The sequence below is a fragment of the Thunnus maccoyii genome, chromosome 21 (genome assembly GCF_910596095.1).
Source record: "Thunnus maccoyii chromosome 21, fThuMac1.1, whole genome shotgun sequence".
Classification (NCBI taxonomy): domain Eukaryota; kingdom Metazoa; phylum Chordata; class Actinopteri; order Scombriformes; family Scombridae; genus Thunnus; species Thunnus maccoyii.
Genome location: NC_056553.1, coordinates 2,747,864 through 2,773,121, shown reverse-complemented (window position 1 = coordinate 2,773,121; position 25,258 = coordinate 2,747,864). Strand labels below are relative to the sequence as shown.

At 40.7% G+C, this 25,258-nt stretch overlaps 1 protein-coding gene and 1 long non-coding RNA gene across 5 annotated transcripts in view; both read right to left on the bottom strand.

Annotated features, from left to right (window-relative positions):
• LOC121887820 (sodium channel protein type 4 subunit alpha-like) overlaps nucleotides 1–25,258 on the bottom strand; it is a 247,671-nt gene that overhangs the window by 124,884 nt on the left and 97,529 nt on the right. The gene's annotated exons all lie outside the window — the stretch shown is intronic.
• Nucleotides 22,324–23,275, bottom strand: LOC121887827. Its single transcript, XR_006093068.1, has 3 exons — nucleotides 23,132–23,275; nucleotides 22,952–23,042; nucleotides 22,324–22,757 (listed from the first exon to the last, which is right to left on the bottom strand). It is a non-coding gene; the product is annotated as an uncharacterized LOC121887827 (long non-coding RNA).

Sequence of the window (25,258 nt, the reverse complement as noted above, 5' to 3'; positions counted from 1 at the left end):
CACACACACACACACACACACACACGCACGCTGAATGTGATGTGTGTGTGTGTGTGTGTCATTCCTCCACTTCCATCTATCCATCTCATGCAAGTGAGTCAACATGGTGGCATGTGAGTGGGGAGAGTGGATGTGAAGTGTGTATGATGGGTCGACCGAGTGTGTGTGTTTGTGTGTTTTAAGGGGGCTCGAGGACATAAAGAGTGTGTGTGAGAGGGGTTTGGAAAATGCAGACAGGAAGCTGAGTGTGGTGTATAGAGAGTGTGTGTGTGTGTGTGTGTGTGTGTGTGTGTGTGTGTGAGAGGTGTCAGAGTGTGAGAGTCTCCAGTTATCTCTCGCACACACCTCTGTCTGCGTTAATGGAGGGACGCCACTTCAGACCCCCACTCTAACTAAAGGGGGCCCCTCAGCCCTGCACTTACACACCTACATCACCGACACACACACACACACACACACACACACACACACAGGCAGAAACACATGGGTCTGCTGGTGTTTTATTCAGAGTTTACAAGCTAAAACACATATTTCTACTCTCAATTTAATAATTTGTTTGCTCAATTTAAACTATTTCGCCTGTCCCCTTCTTGCAGAGGGCACTAGATGCATCCAGTCAGCCAGAAGTGTGTGATGAAGACATTTCTCTTGTAAAGCCAGTTACTGATCCAAACTGGATGCGAGGCAGCCAGTATCAGCCGTACGTTCTCCTCTGAACAGGAACTTCATGTTTATTCGCTCTCTGTGTGTCCAATCAGAACCCTGAAGCTTTGTTTTTATGAGCTGAACGCCAGCTATTATTATTATTAGCCATATTTCTATTATTATTATTATTATTATCTATCTTTCTCTCTCAACCCAACCGGTCAAGGCAGACGGCGTCCACCTAGAGCCCGGTTCAGCTGGAGGTTTCTTCCTGTTAAAGGGGACCGAGGAAGAGTTCAGTCTAGACCTGCTCTGTGTGAAAATGCCCTGAGATGAATTCTGTTATAATTTGGTGCTTTATAAATATTTTAAGCATGTAAAGCACTTTGTAACTTTGTTTTGAAAAGTGCCGTATGAATAAATTTGTTGTATTTATTATTATGATAAAAATCTTATTAAATCTGAGCCACGGGGAGGATGCACACCAACCAGAGAGATGCATGATGGTAAATCCGTTAAATCGAGAGCACAAATTAAAGAAACTGACAGTTAAACAGCAGCTGCTGAAAAAAAAATGTCCTGGAGATGATTGTAGTAGGAAAATAAATCTGAAACAACTTAATATGCTATGAAAATAACATAATCTCTGTCTGTTAAGGAATTTTTCCAAATAAACAACTACATATAGACGTGGATATAATGAGTGGTGGGTAATTTATCACCTAAACCAACTTTTTTTTCCATTTTTCTTATAATTTGTACTAAATTATACCAAAATTTCTGTAAAACATCCTGAAAATTAACTGCAAATTACAGGAAATAAGTATAAAATGTATATATAAAGGTTCCTGAATACTTTGTTACATTTACTTACTTTGTTGTCTTAATTTAAATCACACTTTTATTGATTTAGTGCTCTGATTTGTCTTATTTTGTTAGAAAAATAATGTTTGTTTTGTAGAAAAAGACGTGTAGGTCTACTGGAAATGTAACAGCTGTTTTATCGGTTCGCAGTAGATTCAACAGGTGTTCCTGATAAAGTGAGTTTAATCTGAATAAATATATTTATAAAAGTTGTTTTCATAGACGATACGACACTCAGAGAAAGAGACAGACAGACATAAACACTCATTCAAAGACAAACACGCTGAGGCTATTCTGGGAGATATCCTGGGGATTCTCTGTGTGTGTGTGTGTGTGTGTGTGTGTGTGTGTGTGTGTGTTCATGTTCCCCCTGCTATTCTATTTTGTTCCCTATGACCTCCTACACACACACATGCACACACACACACACACACACACACACAACACACACCTCTAATTATAACACTCAGGTAAACTCGAGTCCAGGAGGAAGAGAGTACTTAGCATTGCTATAGCAACCGTATCCCAGTGCTGGTTGCCGGGGGAGATTGTTTTGTGCCACCTCTGTTGGGAGACGGAAGGACCGTGTTTTTGTGTGTGTGTGTGTGTGTGTGTGTGTGTGTGTGTGTTTTCCGTGCCTCACCTGATCAACACTAGACTGAACATATTGTTGGATTCACTCGTTTTATGTTGATTAATTGTGAAGATATAATCTGGTTTTTATTGAAATAATCTACCAGGTGCCACATGTTACATCACCACAGTTTAGAATATGACCTTTGACCTTTGCAGCATCATCTCTCTCTCACCCTGCTTGTGTTTTACTTCCCTGTTACATAAACAAAACTATTGTCTAATCCAGCGTCACATCATGGAATCTATTCTGCTCTAATCTAATGTCCAGTAAATCTAATCTAGTCCTGTGTAATCTAATATACTCTTACCTAATCTCATCCGTTCTAGTCTAATTTAGTCCAGTTTAATCTGACCTTGTCTAATCCAGACTAATCTAATATAGTTCAGTTTAGTCTCGCCTAATGTAATCTAATCCAGTCTAGTTAAATCTAGTCTAATCTGGAGTAATTTAACATAATCTAAACTCATTTAATTCACTAAAATAGCCTAGTTTAGCCCAGTTTTCACATCTAATCTCATCCATTCTAGTCTAATTTAGTCCAGTTTAATCTGACCTAATGAAGTCTAGTCTAGCTAATCTTGTCTAATCCAGCCTAATCTGATATAGTTCAGTTTAGTGTCACCTTGTCTAATTCTGCCTAATGTAATCTAATCCAGTCTAGTTAAATCTAGTCTAATCTGGAGTAATTTAACATAATCTAAAATATTTTAGTCCATTCAAGTCTAAAATGGTTTAATCTTCCCTGATCTAGTCCAATATAATCTAATATTGTCGAATCTAACCTAATCTAATCTAATCTAATCTAATCTAATCTAATCTAATCTAATCTAATCTATCCCAAATCTAGTCTAGTTTAGTGTCACTGTGTCTAAATCTGTTTTATATAATCTGATCCATTCTAAATTAATTTTGTTCAATTTTTTCAATTAAATCTCATCTAATCTAATCTGGTCTAATCTTGTGTTATCAAATGTCAAGTCTACCTCAGCATATACTAATCTACTCTAATCCAGCCCAGTGTCATCTAGTCCAGTCAAGGCTAATCTTGTTTAATCTGATCTAATCTATTTTCATGGACATTTATCACTGACCCTAATCTCTAATCCTACATGTAACTTCATCAAGACTAAAAGTCAAACTTCAGCATTCAGCTAAAAGACACTGAATCCCACCTGAGACCAGTTTGACCAGTTTAACCAGTTTAATCTGACGAGGCTTGAACAGTCACATAATGTGAGTTATACTTTAGATTGATCACATATCAGATGCGACCAGCTGATCCTGACGAATCACAAGTGCTTCTGTTTAGTAGAGAACATACTGTTCAGTGCTCAGAGGTCAGAGGTCACTGCTCAATGCTGGACGAATCAGAGCTCAGGACACACAGGAGGGGGGGGGGGGGGGGGGGGGGGGGGGGGAGGCGTCTCTTTGGTGGAAGTTTTGAAGTCTCGTACATGAAGTTAAGGTCAGCGTGGCGCTCTCAGTGTTTCCATGAGACGGGCGGAGAGAAAATCCCTCCGGCTTTGATTCTGTTTTAATGTCTCATCAGTGACACAGCAGCTCCTGAAATAGCAGCTAAAGTATCGAGGCGGGTCGACTAGCTGTTAGCATCACAGCACAGACGAGGCTGGCTAGCGACCAACGCTTTGATCACAGCCGAGCGCTATAACCGTGTGTGTGTGTGTGTGTGTGTCACTTTGATCACCACATTTGGTCACATTAATAACAGAGTCGTCTCCAATGTGTTATCATTAGAACATCTAAACCATCCTGATTACCAAGCACTTATAAGGACACACACACACACACACACACACACACACACACACACACACACGCAGCTCAGACCAGTCTGATCCTGACAGACTTGTTCACAGTAAGCAAGAAAAATATTCATCAACGTTCCTGTTCATAGTCAGCGTTTTAAACACTGAACCACTGAATATAAACCTGAATCACAAACAGTTTTACAGTCTTCTGCTTTAATAAGACGTTCAGTAAATATCACTCATAATCATTTGAGCCCTGATCATTTGCTTAATTTTCACTCTCTTTATTTACAGACTTATGGTGTCGGTTGGAGTTGATAAGTATAATAATCTGCAGTTAGATGTTAGCAGGTGGTGTTCAGAGGCTTTTTACAGCTGCCTGCTGCAGCCCCCAAACCACACTATTATTAGAGAAAATACCGTTTATAGCCACTTTAACTCTTACTTATTTAGAAGCAGGGCTGCTTTCTTGCTTATTTAAACTCTTCATTTTTATGTCAGATAGAAAGTAACACTTTTCCGGAGCTTTAATAAGCAGCAGTGGAACATATCAGGTCTCTTTAGTTTATGCTGCGGCTCTATATGAGTTTGACTAAATTTAGACCCGACCACAGGTGTATTCAGTCAATCAACTCCATGACATCATCACTTCCTCACAGAAAAGGAAATAGAGGCCAGTCTGACACATCATGGACATACTGGTCTGCGAGAGCTCAGTTAAAGTGGTTTAAAGGTCCATAAAGTCCAGTATAAATGTTGTTTTATGGTGTCATATCAACTACATTTATGTCAATTTAAGAGCGTCTTTGTTTCGGTTTAGTTTTTTATGGTGTTGATGGTGTTTCAGGAAAGTTTTGAGTGTTATCCTGCTTTAAGTGCTCAGTGTTCAGCAGCCTCATTGTCTCCATGTCATTAAGGAAAATACCAGACTTCTATTTATTCATGTGGAGAGTTTTTCATGAGTCTAAATGTCGCTGAGGAGAGTTTCTTTAGTTTGGAGGCAGAAATGTGTCAGACGCAGTTTAACTTTTCATAATGAGAAACCAAAAGGGAATAAAAAGCTGCTTAACCTTTTCTGGACTGTCTGAGATCTTTTTATATCCTCAACAAAAACACTTTCTAATTCATTTTGAAGATTTTAATTCATGATGTTTCCAGTGGAGTTCTTAAACAGTTATGTTACAGTTTTAATATCCTGCGGTCTGAAAATGTTGCTTTCTGAATGCTGTTCATTTACATCACAGTTTCTCTACATTAGTGAGAGACATTTATAAGACTCTTTAAGTTTGTTAGATTTGAAATATCTTATAATTTTCATTCATTTGGAGTTCTTGAAAAAAGAAAAGCTAGTTTTTTTTATTAACAAGGGAGTTTTGATTTGTGTTTCCTGTCTCTCTCTCTCTATACACTTTTAACTATAAATAATATAAAACTCAATCAAATAAGGGCAAGAACTTCCACTGAATTCAATTAATACTTTTCATATGGTTCATATGTATATTTAAGCACAACCCACAGCTGCCGTGTAGCAGAGCATCGCATCATTTGAAGCCTGTTAATTGGGGTCAAACTGAACACATCAGACCTACAGAAGATACGGTTGCTGCTTTTCTATGTAGTTAATGAGAGTAGATGTTGGGTAAAGGACAGCGGTGTATCCTGACCAGATGACCAGCTGCTGTCGAAGGAGGGAAAACAACGTGTGCGTACGTACATGTTTATCAATGCCGGCGCCGCGGCTCTCAACATCTCAACTACTGGACCAGACATTAATGGTAAAAATAAAGAAGCACCTCAACCCCATCAAACATATACTGGTGCTCTAACTGGTCGCAGACATTCATGATGAATCCTCTTCTGACTTTTTATCTTTTCATCTCGAGCCGCCATGAGGTTCATATTTGTTGCACCCTTAAATCTGGTTCATGTTCCCTTCAGGATGAATCATAATAACTTTAACTTTAAAACAATCACTATATAAATGTGTAATTATAAACATATCAGAACATTTTAAGTGTTTATTAATGCATTTGTCAACAATTAAAACACCCCATATGAAGACATATTTTATATTATTATGACTGTTTTACTATATTGTCATTATATATCATATATTGTATTGACCTCACAGTTATAGTTGCTGACAAACACATTAATCAACACTTATCTGATTATAACCACATTATAGTGTTTTATAAACCATTTATTAACTGTTTATATACTATTATAAATGTTAAACAGAAGGACTTTCAGTAAAGTTTTACCAATAACTTCTGATCTTTCATCTAGCGCCATCATCATCACCAATACACTGGTGTATAACATACCTGATGTCATACCATCATCCACTGCTGTACTAGTGTTTGTGCTAATGTTAGCATCCTAACATGCTAATCTAAGCTAGTGAACATGACACATGTGAGGGTGTTAGTGGTCTTATGTTTAGCATTTAGCTCAAAATGCTCTTTACATTCTAACATCTTGTGGTGTTTATTTGGGTTTTTATGTCATGTATTGGTTCTGGTTTCTACTGTTATGGTTCTAAAAGGTGTTTCACAGAACTACATATGCAGCCTGCTGCTCAATCCTGTTATTTGAATGTGTTTCTTTAGACTCTGATTGTCATTGTTGTTCATGGCAAGGTTGAACATCCTGTCGTGTGAATGTTGTTTACTTGAAGTATTTCCCAGCGCTGGTTTCAGCGGAGCTCCTCGCCGCTCTACATACATTTCAAAAGAGAAGAGCTGCCTGACAACTGCTCTCGGCTGTTGTAAAATGCCTGTGAAGTGAGTCCTCGAGTGGCTCATTACTTAGCTATGTCTGCTGGTATGGGAAGAAGTCGTGTTGGCTTTGAGTCAGACACTTGTTGGTGTTTCTCGAGAACAGTGCAGAGTGCTAAGTCATGTTCATCTCACCAGCTGTGTCCAAATGATTTATAGCTGGAGGATAATGTGACGCTACAGAAATAGAGCCTGAAGAGGCGTCGGGGACGGCGTCTCAGTGGGAAGAGGAAGCCCGCCGTGGACTGGAGACGTGGGTTTGAGATCAGCTCTGGATCTGTCCGTCAGTCTAACGGTCGATCAATAATTCTCACCCCAGAGAAACTTGAGAGATAACACTGAACTCACTTTCTCTCTGCTCCTCTGTCCTTCTTCTTTTTGTTTTTCTCTGTCTTCACTCACCTGCCTTCTCTTAATCTTTCCTTATGTCCTTTTTCTCTTTATCTGTCTCCCTTTAAAAGCTCCTTTTTATTTTAATTCCACATATTTACATTAAACAATAACAAAAAAGCTGAATTTAAAAGGCACTCAGTGCAACAGCAAACCTTTTTCTGGTGTTAAAGCCATTATATAATAAATTAGAAAATGACATGGTGCATTTGTGGAACACATTATGATGTACCTGTTATAATTAAACATACTAATAGCTTAGTTGCAGCATTTGGAACGACAACACTGGATGTTGTGAATTGTTCTGAGGGTTTGTTTTACGGTGATGCTGTAACTATAATAATAATTGGATCGGCTGATGACAGATGGATAGTTCATGCTTTAAAGCAGCTATAATAAGTATCTCAATAATAACACAGTCAGAGCTGTCAGTGTGTGATGTGTTGATTGTGTCTCGTAGTGATGAACCTACAGAGAATTATCAGTGACTCTGCAGCTTCTCTCGACTTTAAGGAGCTTTATAGTGAGTTTCAGCTCATTGTTTATCTGTCCGGCTGCAACTTTACTGTTCTGGTTCACTCTCAGCGTCTCATAGCGTCGTTTTCACTACCTGCTCAGCACCAAACAGACACAGTTAGCTGTAGACTAGCTGGTGAACATAGTGGAGCATTTAGCAGCTAAAGAGCCAGATATTTCCCTCAGGAGTTGGTAGAGAGTAAAAACAGAAGCTAAAAGAGAGTGAATATTGGACTCACATTCACCAGGTGGACAGAAACACGACTCCACATGAATGATAATGTTGCTCCGTAACTGCTGGATGTGGAAATAAGCAACTGTTTGCTAACAAGTTCAACAGATCAACTTAAAAGATGATGATGTGTCAGAGTTGTGTTCACTACTTGTTTCTGCTGAAAACAAGTGGACAAAAAAATCAGCTGTGCTAACTTCAGCATGCTAACATTTACTAATTAGCACTAAACACTAATGTCGTTGGTTTTGCAGGTATTTGATCCTAAACCAAAGTAAATATTTTGACCTGATGATGGCGTTAGATGAAATTTCAGAAGGTGAACAAGGTTATTACAGTTCAGCCTGAAGTTGAGACAATCCATCCAACAGTTGTTGAGACATTTCATTTAAAACTACAAATGTCAACTTCATAGTGGCGCTAGAAGAAAAGTCCAATCCATCCAACAGTTAAGATCATTTAATCTGGACGTTGCCATCCAGCAGTTTGTCCTGGTTACACTCAACAATCCACCTGCCGGATGTTAATTATTATCACTGGAATAACGTTTTTATAAACAATTAAAAAACAAAATGAATGCAATTTAAAAGCCTGACAGATGTCACCTCCAGAGATGCTTGTTGTCCTTGTTGTGTGTGTTAAAGTGTGAGTAAACAGTGCGGCTGCAGGTGAGGTGATACTGAGGTAAATTATGGAGTCAGCATGAAAGATTAAACAAGACAAGAGTTGACCCCGGAGACGAAGGAGGAAGTGGTCTCAAAGAAATGAATATTTATCGACAAGTAGCTTTATTGACACAGAATGAGTTGACACTGTTGACACGTGGGAGCAGATGGACACTGCTCTGTGTGTGTGTGTGTGTGTGATTTGATCGATATGGTCTCATGCCTGACTGAGCATGGTGACGACTGGAGAGACAAACAAACAGAAAGAAAGAGAGAGAGAGAAATAAAAACAGACTGTAGTCGTGTTTCCATCCAAAGATGGAAATTATTCTCCTTCACTCGGTACTCTGGACAGACGTCACCTCACAGAGCATTTATTTATCTTTTAGTTACAGGTGGTTAAAAGACGGCGTGATCGAGGGATCAGCTCATTTTCAAACCTATATTTGTTTGTTGTGGTCTGAATCAGTGGATCAGCTGATAAACTTGATGTTTTCTTCTTGGTTCGTTTTTTTCACACAGAGAAAAAATCCAAACGAACCAAAATGCATCACTAGAAGCCTCGTGAGAACGTTTACTCAGATCGGACCATGATTCACTCTCCAGGTAGCTGCTATCCCAGCATGCAAAGCACATCTGGCTACAGGAGCCGTTAACCCTAACCCGAAACACAAGGAGGAAAATGAACCCGAGTCTAATTCAACTGGACTAAAAGGGTCTGAAACCCCCTTCCTGGTGGCCTCTTCCTGGTCCCAAACAAAATCTTGAGCGGTTTGTTTGTGGCGGGAACACGATCTGACCTCGATGCGACCCGACTACAAGGCGGTCTCAGCTCCCGGAGCCTTGTGTGGATGAGTGAAATCATCAGTAGCTGGTAACCAATCGGAGAATAGTCCAACCTGGACTAACACGATGAAGAACATTGAATTTTGCCCGAAGGATCTTCTTCAGGTTCTTGCTCTAGGTTTGAGAACGCCTTTCGGCCCCATTCACACCCGGTATCTGGATAACAACAGCTGATCAACAGTTTGATCGCATCAGTCAGGAAGATTTTGCTTACTCTCACTTATTTATTCTTTTTTTTCATCTTCAAATGTAATCAGCACTTTAAAGAGTACTCTATGCATGCTGGGTAGTTTTTCCACAGGTCTGCTCCAGACTGACACATCGAACCTGAACACCTGATTCACTTCTTTCATCTTCATCTCTTCATCTTCTTTGAGTCTAAGTGGCCTTATGATATTATTAGACCCTGAAAAAAAATAACTTTACAATGGGGTCTAATCGCTGCAGTCACTTAAAATATCTCTTTATCTTTTTCACCAGTATTGTAAAATCACTTTCAATTAGTCTCTACTGACTGAAATGTCATTTTTTCAAAGCTTCAGCACCAAAAATAAACTTCCATCCGCTGTCATTGTATTAGACTGGAGGCAGAAATCTGAAATAATTCAAAAAAGTCACAAGATAAAAGCAAAATTATCTGCACATCTGGATACCACCAGTGAAAAGCGAGGAAATATATAACTGAAGTCAATACAGATTTGATGCCTCTTATGGTTTTAAATTTCTGAATCAAAGCATCTAAACATTCAAAATCAGGCAGTAAATCAGATTTCCTCTTCCTGAATTCCAGAGCAGTGCCGCCTCGTTCTCTCCTTTCCTAATTTGTCCTTTTGTTACCCATGATTCAGTGCGTCCGTCAACACGGATGACATGCACGGGGGTCATGATCAAGATGGTCGACATAATCCTGTCTGAGGGAGTTGGACGTAGGCAGGAAGAGAAGGTCAGAGTGTCGGCTCTGATGTGGTTTTCCCCTCCAGTCGGTTTGTTCACATAAAGCTGTTTACTGAGAGTTTATTTGTGTACAGCGCAGGTGTCCTTTGTGTTTAGACGTCGTGCTGTCGGCCATTTATTAGAAGAAAAGATGCTACTTGTAAGAAAGTCTTCAGAAACTGTGTGTGTGTGTGTCGAGCAGCAGATCATATTTCCTTGGTATTGTATTTTAATTGATGTTCCTTAATACCAGCCCTCCTTGTTCTTCAGCCTACACCTCTGTGTTTCTACTGGTGACATGACCTAATTGTACCCTGAGGGATCAATAAAGTTCATTTTATCTTCCCAGTGTGGGTTGATCCTATAACTGCGTGTTAGCTGGTGGATGAGTTTTAATTTGATCCAGCTTATTCATCCTCCTCTGCCTTTCTGTCACCAAATAATTAACAAGACTCGGCTCATGTCCCTCAAGAAGCACAGAAATGTAAAGTTTTATAGAAAAACACAAACTGAAAAATGTTTTGTGTCTTTCCTGGCTTTGGAAAGTAGTACTGGCAGCAGTGGAAGTAGTAGTACAAGTAAAAGCAGCTGCAGTGGTAAAACAAGAAGAAGTCCAATTGAATTGCTATTAAAGTCTCATCAACCTACTGTTGTCTGTCAATAAACCAGGATGGAAGAATGTTGTAGGGGTAACCCTAACCCCCCAACCCTAACCCCCTAACCCTAACCCCCCAACCCTAACCAGCCAGCTACTTCTGGTTTAGCCCTCCGCCTAACTTAAACGGGGATAAAACAATTCAATCGTGCGGCTCTTTTAGGCTTTCGAAAAGTGATCAGACTGAATGAATCAAATTCTGACAGTGAGACGAGTCATTTCACGGGGGTTGTGATGCTCAAAAAAATGTATCCGCTGATTTATGGACGTCTCTTTCACAATGTAAGTCTATGCAAAAAAGTCTTTTTGGGCCCAATAGCGTCAGGTGATGTTGTAATTACACGGTTTGGCCGCTATGTCAAATTGGCTTCACAGCCTGGTGCTGTTCCTGAGGGCTTGGCCTACGTGCACTCCCTCTGATGACGAAATTTACATCACGCAGACCTTCATGGACTCGCAGACGCAGAAACTATAATTTCAGTTTAACAAGTATTGTGTGTGTTTCAAAGCCTGATATATCTTATTCCTCCGTTGTTGTTCAGAAACTATTAAAAACACGTCAGTGAGTCACATCGCTGCACTGGGTCACATGTTCCTTCATCATGAAGAGTTTGGTCATGTTAGTTTGTTTAGAAACGGCTCCAAAGACTAATAACAGCATCATGTTTTCAGTCCCAGGAGAGTAGTTCTGTGTAAGGCAGACGCTACTGAGCATGTGCTAAACTAAACCAGTTTACTGTAAAGTAAAACATCTACGTATATGTTGGCAAAGATGAAACTTTCCTGCTGGGATATCACTAAAGCTCCTTTTCCTTCAGTGCTTTAGTGCTGAGGAAAAAACAAGAGGACTGTAAGTGCTTTAGACCTGTTTGTTATCAACACACACACACACACACACACACACACACACACACACACACACACACACACACACACACACACACTTATCTCCCTGTGGACCAGCATTTAGGTGGTGGAAGCCTCTTTTGTGTCTTTGGCTGAACACTGGACAGATGTCACATTCACAGCCTCCAGGAGAGCTCATAACTCAAACTAAATACACCCAGTACACACACACACACACACACACACACACACACACACACACACACACACACACACACACACACACACATATACTCAGACGGAGCGACGCACACACACACATGTGCACTCACAAAATCAACCCCCATTTTGAAAAATGTTTTCAATATTGGAGTTGAGTTATTGATCAGTGCAGCTTTTAACATAATGTTTTAACCATTTATAACAGAGGAGGGGGTTGCTGAGAGCTTTATGGCACATGCACACACACACACACACTTAAAATCTCACACACACACACATACACAGTCTCAGTTGGAGGTGCACCAACATGGCGGCTACCAGCAGCAGAGGAAACCAGGCTTGCAAACACAAACACACACAGAGTAGGAAATGCATCAGTACAAGCAGAACTGAATGCTGCACTAATTTGTCTGTTTGCATGTCTGTCCATCCTCTGTTGCTCTTTCTGAGGTTTTTCCATTTTTTTTTAGGGAGTTTTTCCTTATTCTAATCGAGGGTCTAAGGACGGAGGGTGTCGGATTGCTGTACAGACTGTAAAGCCCCCTGAGGCGAATTTGTGATTTGTGATATTGCTCTATACAAATAAAATTGACATCGACATGCTACCACCAGCAGTGAATGCTAGGCTAATGGAATGATGAATATCAGCTATATGACGCAGTGTATTCCAGGAAAATCAACCCCCTCGGCAGCTATTTACTCAGAGTCGGGTCAAGCCATATTTCTCTCTAACTGCTCTGATGACAGCAGAGTCTCTCCGAGAGGAAGCTGGGTCAATGATGATTAAAGCCATAGCTCCACCTTTTGAATTTGGTCTTGTATTTTCTTGTCACATTACGGGGCAGATAAAGGTTTGAGTTGTTTTTCCGGCGTTAATGGGAAAAACAGTTTCTTGCCATTGTTGGAATTTATCATTGAAAACGGCAGGTATGTGAGCCAGAGGTTGAAAAGGGATTTGAGTTTGGCGGAAGCCTGAAAATTAGCTTGTTGGCGATGAAAACACAAGAGTGTGCAAGTCAGAATCTAACAGTGTTGAAACTGAATTTTAGTTTTACTTAAAGGACACATATTCTGCACATTTCCAGCTCTATATTAATATTCTGGGGCTCTTCTGGAATATCTTTACATGATTTCCAGTTAAAAACTCCTTATTTATCTTCTACTGGTCCTTTATGCAGCCCCTCAGTTCAGCCTCTGTCTGAAACAGGCCGTTTTAGCTCCTGTCTCTTTAAGCCCCGCCTCCTGATGAGCCCACTCTGTTCTGATTGGTCAGCTTCAGGAAGCTTCCTCCGGCTTCAGAGACAACAGACCATGAAACAAACTATAGTAGCAGGATTTCACTTCTTTTTCTCCTTCTTTACTCCAAATGTCAACTTCTCAAATCCATCCGTACATGTTGGACAACATGAACAACACATGGAAAAACCAAAACCACAACAACCGAGGCTACAGAGCAGATGGCTGTTTATGAGCATGTGCGACAAGTCGACGTCAACTCGTCGACAAGGTAGAAAAACCATCACAAATGAAGCGTTCAGAGCAGGTTGACCATGTTTAACATCCGACATCAGAACAGGATATAAATAACAGAAAACAACAAAAGCAGAATATGTCTCCTTTAACATGTGTTGTTATGCTAATTGATGAATGTTTCAATGCAGTATTTTAGTTTTGTTAGCAACATGCTAAGTGAAGCTTTCTGGGGTTTGAAGATCCAGAACTTTATCATTTTTCCTTTTTCTGGAGGGGCTGGGGGGGGCAGGCTAATATGGGAAGTAAATCAAACTAACAAACTAACAAAGTGTGTTTAGTAGCCACAGTACTGAGATGGAGACAACGACCTCAGAGACAGAACCATCGAGTCATCAGACCTATCTGCTCGACCAGGCAACAGCTAACTTATGGTAAAACAAAACCTTATTTCTTTAATGATGAATTTTATTTAGTTTTATTCTAAGATTTAGTTACTTAGAATAAAACTGACAGCCTGACCGACACAGAGTCAGTCCTACATGCTACACTGAGCCAGTTGTTGGCAACAAACATCAGCATTGATGTTTCTGCTAAATCTCGGATACACTCAGTGTTTATTGGCTGTTGTTGCTGTAATTACCTTGAACTTGACACGGTCTGTGCTGACACACTGATTTTTAATTAAAAGTAGACCACCAGAACCCGAGGTAACCTCTCCTCCATCAAGACCTTTCAGCAGGACATGAAATCTGTGTGAGGACACTACATGGGTCTATCTCTGCAGGTTTTACAGGTATTTATGTAACCACAATGAAACACAGAGCAAATAAAGTTTGAATGTACACTTTTTCATCTCTTCAGTACCTGGAAGAGGGTGAAGAGGAGGCTGAGGAAAACCTCCAAGCTAACAGACGATCCAGGTTTCAACTCTCACTGGTTCTTAAGCTTTGGGTAACGACCAAAACAATGAGATCACAGATTTCAAGCAGCCAAAATAAGTTTGCATGGCGGGGAAGCTGAAGCTCAGGCTGAGAAACAGGGTGAGGAGCTCAGAGCAGATTGCAGCTCCTTCATGTTCAAAAGCAGCCAGTTCAGGCGGTTCGGGCATCTGATCAGGACGCCTCCTGGACGCCTCCCTGTGGAGGCTTTCCGGTTGAGACCCACAACACATTGTAGGTATTATAAATCCCATCTGGCCCGGGAGCGACTTGGGACCCCCAGGAAGAGCTGAAGGACAGGAATGGAGAGAAGGACGTCTGGGAAAAAGGATAAAGAATCCTCGGAGAAGTTAACAGCCCAGACGTCACATTTCAGTCTGTTTCCTCTAACTAATTTTGTCAAAATAAAGTTTCCCAAATCCCAGAAGACTCCTCCAGGTTTTTTAAGGTGCTTCTCCTTTCTCTCTGGCTCAAGTACTGTAACAGAGATCCACCTAAAATCCTACTTTACTGTATACATGAGGGAGCATCTTAAAAGGACAAAAAAGTCTTTGAGGATTTTGGAAACGTCTTCAAAAACATTTTTTTGGTGCTGTTTATTTTTTAAAATGGAAACTATTGGCTTAAATATTTCTGTGACTGGAATAAACTCATTAATTTGAGTCTCAAATGTAATAAAATGTTTAAATGACAGGTACGAACTCCTGAATCGCATTAAAGGAGGATAAATAAACCATGTGGGACTGGTTGGACGCTGTCCCGGTGAATCAGTCTTCCTCTCAGCAGCAGGACCAGGAGAGTCAGTCTGCTGCCCTTTGGGTCCCTCCGGCTCCCTAACTGCCTCGTGTCACTTCCTCCCAGCACAAAAACCACTTCCTCCCCCAGTGACCTCACGGGTCACATGCCGCATGCCAACGAGCTCCCTGTAACAAGAGCCCCTAACGACGGTCCGCTAATTAGCATCCTTAATGAGGCAGCCCGTCGGGCCGGCTGTCATTCCACATCGTTGTTGCGTGCTTGGCGTGTGGTTGGCATGTTGCAGGCATGTCAGCAGAATACTGACGGGGGGGGGGGGGCTGCGGCGATGACGGGTCACGTGGCGATATGACTGCACGCACATATTTTATAGGTCACATCTTTTTTGCTGCTCACATTTCCCCTCTTTTCACACATGGCAAAATATTTACTGACACTGTTAAGATTATTTAACATCTTGCATTTTCAACACTTTTTTTTGTCCAGGCAGTTTCAGACTAATTAAAGGCTTTACAGCTGGACCTGGTCGTGATTGGCTCCACTCACTAAAGACTGAGTGAAACTCATCCAATCAGTGATTTTCTACTCAGCAGGTTTACCAGTTTATTCATTTAGTTTCAGGTTTGAACTGAAATATATTTATCTGCAGAACATCATGAAAGCATTCTGACTCTGAGATGGAGGGGGATTTAAAAATGGTGGAAAACTACAAGACTCATAAACAAACTAATCCAGCGAATGAAGCACATCGGTTAAAGTTCATACACACAGCTGTCAGGTACGGGGAAGCAGGGGAGGACCCGAACGCAGAGTTGACGAAAACCTCCTTCAAGAATAGAACTAACAGACAAAACAAATGATCCGACAAAGACTGAACGAAAAAACCAGGACTTAAATAGTAACTGAACTAACGAGAAGATGAGGTGCAGGTGGGGAGACGGGTGGAGAACTCAGGAGAAGGAAGTGAACGGATGGAGCCGATTGGCTGGTGAGGGGAGGAAACAAAGGGAAACCAGGAAACCAAAAAACACACTACACTATAATCTACCGGTAACCCAAAAGAACACAAAAAGTCCAAAAACCAAACAAAGTCCAAGCAGGATGTGACAACAACAACACACAACATCAGCATGACCTACAATATCAACACCAAACGCCTCTCTCAGTACCCAGAATGCCAAGTTCAAACTCCTGTTTTTGAAAGTTCACACTCAGTGGTACAAACTCATAAAAAAACAGGAGGATGCTTTGCACTTATGACCCCACAGAGGTTTATTAAATACTTGTGACTCCCCACCAGTCAGTCAGACCTGATGTTATAAAAATGATGATCACACTGTGTATGAGTGTTACTATTTTACATAGATCATGATGAATCGTTCCTGTCTCGTACTGCAACATCAGCAGACTCATCAGCTGAAGGTTAAAGGAAGTTCAGCATTTTAATTGTAAAGAGGAAAATGTAGAAATTAAAATTGGTTGGAGACAGGGTGAGAGGGTGAGACATGTCATCTGGGGGTCAGTTGGACATGAGAACTGAAAACAGACATGACGTTATCTATGAGTCTGTATTTTGATAGATTAAGAAAAGAACTGTGATAAAAGCCTGTTGTAAGTGTTCCTGTGAAACACTCCTTCTTGTACGGTTTCTATTGTTTTAATGGTCATTAAGAAGAAATTGTTTTAACAGATGAGAGACAAAAATGTTCTTCAATAATATAAATTAAACCCAGAAGTCTTCAAACACCGGATTCACCTGCTCAGCTGGGATCTGCTGATTAAACCTCAGCACACCTGTTATGTTCAAACACCACACAGCCTCTGCTTTCATTCATATACACTATGTTATATTTCCGTGCCATCTGTACATAAAAGAAGCCACAACTCCAACTGTTCAATAAAAACATGAAGGAATCTGACAACAAATATTAGATTTCTACGGAGCCCTCCAAGCCTCCAAAGATATTTTTTTTTTAATTAATTTGTGCACACGAGATATTAGATCGTCTTGTTCACAGAAGTTATTATCCTGCAGGCAAAACATATTCATCTTGTTCACACAAAGATTTTTAAACCAACAAATCGTTTCAGGACTTAGCTTGATAGCTAACGATCAAACACACATTCAAAACCTGAACAGATCATCTTGTTTACAAAACTTAAAAAATACATTTGGTGATGCAATAAAAGCTCATGTCCTCTGCTGGAATACTGTGATAAATGTCTTACTTTACATTATTATTATTATTATTATTATTATTGTTGTTGTTATTGTTATTGTTATTATTGTTATCATGGTGGATCGTTGGGGTAACGTGGAGCACCTGAAGGCTCCTGTGTGTTTCCAGGTTATTTCAGCCTGGCTGCAGCTCTCTCTCTCTCTCTCTCTCTCTCTCTCTCTCTCTCTGTCTCTCTGTCTCCCTCTCTCTCTCTCTGTCTCTCTCTCTCTCTCTCTCTCTCTCTCTGTCTCCCTCTCTCTCTCTCTCTAACTCTCTCTCTCTCTCTCTCTCTCTCCCTCTCTCTCTCCCTCTCTCTCTCTCTCTCTCTCTCTCTCTCTTCCCCACAGGCGCCTTTTTGATTTGGTTATGTTGCTTTAGTTCTTTGTTTTTTGCTTTCATGCACCGCCGTACAACACACACACACACACACACACACACACACACACACACACACACACACATCTTCCTCTCATGCACATTACACTACTGATTACACTGACATCCACACCCCTTATTATAAATATTAAGTTAATTTGTTTAATTTGATTTAATAAATTATCTTTTGTTAACTCTTCAACATGGTGCGTTTCCTCTTTGTTGAGGCCACTTGAGCCAAGTCATAAGTAGTACTACTAGTACTAGTAGTACTAGTAGTACTAGTAGTAGTAGTAGTACTAGTAGTTGTAGTAGTGTCATTTTAAGTAGTATTTTGTTGCATGATAATACACAGACATACAGCGTAGAATTATACTGATCTTCCTCTCTTGTCGCCTCATTTATTTATTGATTTGTTTATTAATTTTCTCATTTGCTGACATGTTAAACGTAGACTTGATATGTGAGTCTGAGTACAGACAAGAACGCAGATCGAGACCTTTATCATATTATATGTAAATGACATTATGTACGTCTGCACGTGTTGTGTGTAATATCACATCATTACATCCTGTCACACAACAAGAAGAAGAATGTCTGAAGTCTTTCTTTCAGCCTCCTGAACCTTTTTCTTAGATTATGAATGTAAATGAGTTTCATTAGAACCTTTCAAACCTGCCTTTATATCTGAAACCTTTAAACACTTCATGTCAGCTGATAAATCAAATGAACCTGTGCAGAAACACTCATCATCCTCAGCATCACTTTTCTACGCTTCCATCTCAGACATTTGTTTGCACTTTAACCCCGCCCCCTCGGGCTAGCAGCGTTCCCAGCCTCACACGGGCAGATGCAGTCACGGCGCAGCGGGGCAGATGCTGCCAGACTGCTTAGCCAGCCAGGCCAACACGCCGTCTCCTGAGGCCGCCGACGCCATGATGCAGCGAAATGCAGGAATATACCTGGAGTGAGCGCTCCGCCGCCGTCAGACACACACACACACACACAGATTCTGTCTCAGTGTTTAAAGAGTTCAGATCATTTTCATAACGGAAAGGTTTGTCTGTCACGGTGATGGTTTCAGTGTTTTGACTCTCAGGTATTGATCAGGTGATTGACAACCAGCAGAAACAGCAAAATAACCACCGTACTTCACTCTACGGGTGCACAGTGTCTGATTTTGATGTTATAAAAACTAAAAAAAACTTGTTTTCTTGCAGAATGCTGTTTGTTAAGGACACCTTATACATAATACACTGTTTTTAGACTATATTACTATATTATGTGGTATTGTTTACAGTATGTTTGTATGGTTATTACGGTATTGTTAACACATAATATGACATTCTGCAAGAAAACAAGTTTTTTTTTAGTTTTCTGAAAAAAGCGCATTTTTCCGATAGGAGGTTTTGCTCTTCGGCCATCGATTTGTTTTAGCTTCCTCTTCACTGTACAGTCCACAGACTGTATAAAAATATGGACGTAGTTACCGTGACGTCACCCTTTCGTTGGTTTCTGAAGAGCAGTTTTGAAGCTCAAAGTGAGCTGCTCCGGCCGTCGCCATCTTGGCAGTGCATGACGCTGCCTAACTCCCAGCCAATGTCCTTCATTATGCAGAACTTTACAGCTTAATAAAATTTAAATGGGTGAGTTATAAAAAAATTCACCCCCCGTACAGTTGTCATGAAAGAGGAAATTAGCTTTAGAGACCAAAACCGTTGTTTGTACCAGACTGTAAACATGTTTATTTCTGCTGTAAAGTTGGACATTTTAACATGGAGGTCTATGGGGATTGACTCGCTTTTGGAGCCTCAAGTGGTCGTTCAAGGAACTGCAGTTTTTGGCTTCATTTTACAGCCCCGGAGGTTGCTGCTTGGTTCAGTCACACTGTCTGTCAGAAGTGAAACACAGGCGACTTCAACTGGACCGGTGTTCATATGGGACGGGAGCATGACTAACTATTGATTCATTGAATTAAAATGACCTTTATTGGGATATGAGGTTTTGGTCATATCGCCCAGCCCTAGTGTTAGCTTGATATATATTAAAACCAGTTGTATCTTGCTAATATCTGAGCTGTTTCGATTGAAGAGTAAAAAAGGTCATATAGAATAAAGTCGACATGTCTGAACTGACATTTTACATTTTACAGAAAAAAAACTCAAATTACAAAACCAATAATGACTAAATGACCAAATAACAACAGTTATTTTAGCATAATGTGATATTTCCTTCTCCACATATTTCTCCTGGTATGCTGAAAGAAATAAAACAAAGTCACACCTGAACTCATAAAGGATTATCAGTCCAATTTATTTGACCTTTTAGCTGCTAAAACTGTTATTTTTGGACATTATGTTACAGCTCGTGATGCTAACAGTAACTGTGCTACAGATGTTTCCTAGCGACCGATTTACACATCACTGAAGTGTTTACTAGATAAAAATGCAACCTGACTTCACTAGTTTGAAACTAGTTAAGAACTGACAGACTTAGTGATGGATTTACGATCAGCTGGTGCAACACAGTCCTTGTTTCAGCTGGATGTTTTGTTGCTACTAGCGACCTCTACTGGCACATTTCCACAGCAGTTTAACTGTCATCCAGACTTTTGATGTTACCAGGCAAAAAAAAAACCAACAAAAAAACTGACAGACATCTTTGATCTACTCCCCTAGATGCTCTTGTTGAAGCCTTATCTGTAGGCGATGTCATCTTCGTGTGCCAGAGACTGAAAAATGGTCTCGAAAAAATGGCGATGAGCAAGAATGACATCTGGTTGGTTGAGGCGAAATAACAAACCCCAAAGTCAAAGTCACATTGAATAATGAAGAGAAACACGGCGATTTAGTCTGATTTTGTTCTTGTGAAGCTACATCTGCAGCTCAGTGAGATGATCCTTCAACACAACGCCATATAAACAACAACAGTTTGCTGCTTTTACCTTGAACCTATTGCTCCCGTATCAAACTACACTTGGCTAGTAAAGTGCCAGTGATTCTGTCTGCTGCAGCTGGTTCTATGAGTCTCTGTATGTCAGTGTGTATGTCAGAGTGGGTTAGCTCAGTGACCTTTGCCCTCGGGCCGGGCAAATCAGCATCATGCGTGAGCAGAGCAGCTTCAGCACAGGAAGCAAACAACACTGTGATCAACATCACTGTCATCACTGCTCGCTCTCATCTTTCTCTCTCTGGTCCTCCAGCAGCTTCTCTCTCTCTCTCTCTCTCTCTCTCTCTCTCTCTCTCTCTCTCTCTCTCTCGGCTGAAAACTCTCGACACTGTTGACTCACTTTGTGTCTCTGCAGAGCGACAGGAAATCCTCCACAAATCTCAAAACCAGCATGGCACACGTCCACGTCACTAAGACCTGATCCGCACTGAAGATCTGACAGAAACGGACCTCGAACTATTGTTTTTGCGGAGGGTTGATGAATGAAAATGGACACAAGCGGTACGTGCGTCCATTTTCATCCTTCAGCTCAGTTCAGCCTCTGTCTGAAACAGGACGTGTTAGCTCCTGTCTCTTTAAGGCCCGCCCACTCTGTTCTGATTGGTCAGCTTCAGGACGCTACGTAAACAAACTGCAGTAGCAGGATTTCACTTCTTTTTATCGTTCTTTACTCCAAATGTCAACTTGTTCAACAACAACAACAACATGTTCGAGCTGAATCAGATCTGAAATATGACTAATAATAACAAAGACTACAGAGTAGACAGCCGTTTCTGGGCATGTGCGAACAATCTGACATCATCACGAGGAGGAAGTAGAGGCAAACGGAGCGTCCAGAGCAGGTTGAAGCCCTGACTTTTGACTTGCAGGGAACATACATACGTTCCCCTTAAGTTATTATCATCCGACATCATAACAGTATAAAAATGACAGAAAAGCACAAAAAGTAGAATATGTCCCCTTTAAAGTTTTTGAAGAAATTAGAGGATGATTTTAGCTCCACCATGAAGACACTGCTCAGGTTGAACTGAACTCCTCTGTCTGCTGCCTCCGACCTCACAGCTCTTCTTCTTCTACACGTCTTTTGTCAGCCTCTTGTCTTCTTCACCTTCATCCCTGTCAGTCACTCTCTTTTCAACGTCCACCTCCATCTTTTCACAACTTCCTATCCTACTGTTTTTTTGGTCTTATCTCCTCTCTCTTGCTCTGTTATCCTTAATTTCTGTCCTTATCTTTTGCTCCTCATTTACTCTGCCTCTTACATCATCATTAACTCCTTTTAACCCCCCATTATTTCCATCTTTCTTTTTCCTCTCCTCATCCATTCTTCCAGCTGTTACCTTTGTTTCTTTTACTCACTTTGTCTCTTTGTTCCTCCGTCTTTTCCTTTACTTTAGATAGAGGGAATAAAGGAAATTAAAGAGATAGAAAGAGGAGGAGAAGCTCTTTCTAGCCTTTAATCCCCCTTTTTCCTTTTCTTTTATTCCCTCTATCCAATCAATGCTTTACGTCTCTGTCCTGTTTTCAGTCGCATTGCATTTTTGTTTCCACTATTTTCTTATTTTTCTCTCCATTCCTATCTGTTCACATCCCATTATTTTCCTCTTCTAATGCCCTTGATCCATCTTCCCGTCCTTCTGTTTTTCTTTTTCCCTCCTGCTCTCCCTCCTGTCTCTTCTAATACCCCTCTGTCCATCTCCTCTCTCATTTATCTTCCTCTCTCTCTCTCTCTCTCTATCTGTATCCTCTCTTCTTTTTTCCTCTTTCGCCCTGACCTCCTTTCTGCTTCACCTCTCCTGAACCTTCCTTCCTCCGTCTCCGTCGTCCTCTTCCTCTCTCCTGACTCTCCCTGCCTGTAGCCTTTGTTTTCTTCACGGAGCTACGTGTCAGTTAGCGTCCTGACTTTGCTCTCCGTTAGCCTGCTAGCCATGTGACTGCATCTTTAGATAGGTTTCACATGGCGTGGTCAGCTAGCTTCAGGCTAACTCAGGTCCTGAAGGCGCCGCTACTTTTGAGCTGGATGACTTCTGTTGTCCCCCGACGGGACCTTATTTCAGAAAAAATGATGTTTGTTAATTTATATCACTACACAAAGTTCCCTGTTTTAAAAAAACTTAAGTGTAAAAATAGTAAAGTAGCATCTAGTTTTGGGTGAAAATGCTCACATCTCTCGTCTCGCACAGTATACGTCACCAACACCAACATGGCCGTCACGGTGGCACGTTTCACCTCGTATCTCACCTGATGTGTTTTATCCAGCGACTCCTCGTCCTTTCGTTAGCCGAGAAGCAAAAGAACGAGTAAGACCTGTTCATGCTCATGTGACGACATCCTGGTACAAAAACACACGGACATCGTGTTAACGTTAGCGTCATTAGCTCTGGGTAGCTCGTGGAGAGAGGAAGTTATGACGTCACTTACACGACTTTTGGGTGTGAAGTCTTTCTAATTATGTATTTTTCACAGCCTTCTACTTCAGCAGTTTTACCTTCTTTACTTGCAAAATTACCATTAACATCATATATATATAATTTACAGCACAATTCAAAGAGGGTCAAAAAATTATTTGTCTCTTGCTGTTGATTATCGTACATATTTTTTCTGAAATAAGGTCCCGTGGTGGTCCAGGGGAAGGGGAGGGACTTCACCTCTGTGTAGCAAGCCCCCAGGAACAGCGCCGGGCCGTGAAGCCAATTTGACATAGCGGCTAAAATGTGTAATTACAACGTCACGTGACGCTATTGGGCCCATAGACTTACACTGCGAAAGAGAGTTCCATAAAAAAAAATTTTGAGCATCACAAACCCCAAGAAATGACTCATCTCACCATCAGGAATTGATCCGTTCAGTCCGATCACATTTCAAAAGTCTAAAAGAGCCGCACAATTGAATTGTTTTATCCTCATTCAAGTTAGCTGGAGGGCTAAACCGGAAGTAGCCGACTCGGCTGGCGAAAGTCGCTGGTGCGGATGCTCCATGGGCCCAATGATCCCGGAAGATCCGGGTAATTTTATACCTCGTTGAACTTTTTTGGCTTCATGCACCACTGAGCAACTTTCATAGGAATGAACGAGGCGCCGCCTCCGACGCTGTATCCAGTTCTCTTCATACATCCATGCTGTGCAGCTGTGTCACTCAGAGTCTGTCAGCGTCCTGCTCTCAGTGTGGACAATCAGCACAGATACTGGACACTTGATACCAGCAGCAAGATTCAAACACACCATGAAACACACTCACACAGCAGCAGCAGCACAACGCTCAGACAAGACGAAACATTTAAACAATAAGAGAGAAAACTGTCATATGACACAGGCTGGAGTTTTAGAAGTTCATTAAACCTTTTCACTCACTTTATTTACAGGACTTTATCTGGATCACTACATATCTTAGCCAGGTTGTGATACTCAGAAATACCATCTTTATGCATGAAAAAAAAAACAGTTTTGTGGAAATAAAACTGAACTTTTAGCCTGTATGTCTGCAGGTTTTCAACACAAGGAAAATATATGTATAAGAGTGGATAGATCCTACATTTCCCAGGATGCAACTCAATAGAGTATTTCAGAAGACCCACCTGATGACATCACTATGATGTCGGGTTTTTTTTTACATCACACTTGTTAAAGCTCCTCCAGACACAGAGGAATCACAGTTTGAGTCGTACTCAACATGACTAGAAAACTGATATTATTGTGTGAAATTTGGGTTAATAACAGTCAGTCGCCTCCGTCTGACAGATGAAGGTCGTCTGCATGAATGTGGAAGTTATTCAGTTTCTAAACACTAGTCTGAAATGAATTATGACGCAGGTTTTTAGCTTCTGTTCGTCCTCCACAGTCTGGAAGTGAAAGTTAGCAAAGTTAGCTGTCAGGAATAACTTGCTAGTTTATGAATTAATTAATCAAACTCCACTATTTCTTGCATTTTAATCAGAATAAATATTTAAGATAATTTAAGAAAATAATAAAATCTGAAACTTATGATATTGTAAAAGTTGAATTGTTGCTGGGAAACGTCCTGTAGCACCTCGCTATATAGAAGGAGGAGTGTAGACACATCACCTGGTCGAACACATGAAGATTTAAATGCTAACTCGTTAAGTTTAATAAACATGAATGACAAGCAGTTCAGGTAAAAATAACAACACAACAGTCATGTGTTTCTTCATTCATTCCTGACCATTACAGTCATCATACTGGCAGCCAGCAGCTCCTCTCTTACTGCTTTTTTAACCGATCAGATCATCATTCAGACAAAAAAAAAGCTTTGGTGTTTTGTCTTCACCTGCTCAGACTAAGGTCAACCAATAAAGCCATCACTGCCTCCGCAGCAGCTCTACCTCTGAGAAAAATATTTGCACAACTAAACACTCAACCTGCTGTTTATTTGATCTCCGTCTCCCAAACGAAGCCCAATCTGTTTCCAACTTTATTCTGTTTACTCTTTCTAACAGCTCCAAACTGTTTGGAAAAAAAAAAACGCTCCACTTGCGTGCTTCTCTGAGACGAAACAGAAGCCTGAATGTTGTTGGTGGTTATTAAAGGTTAT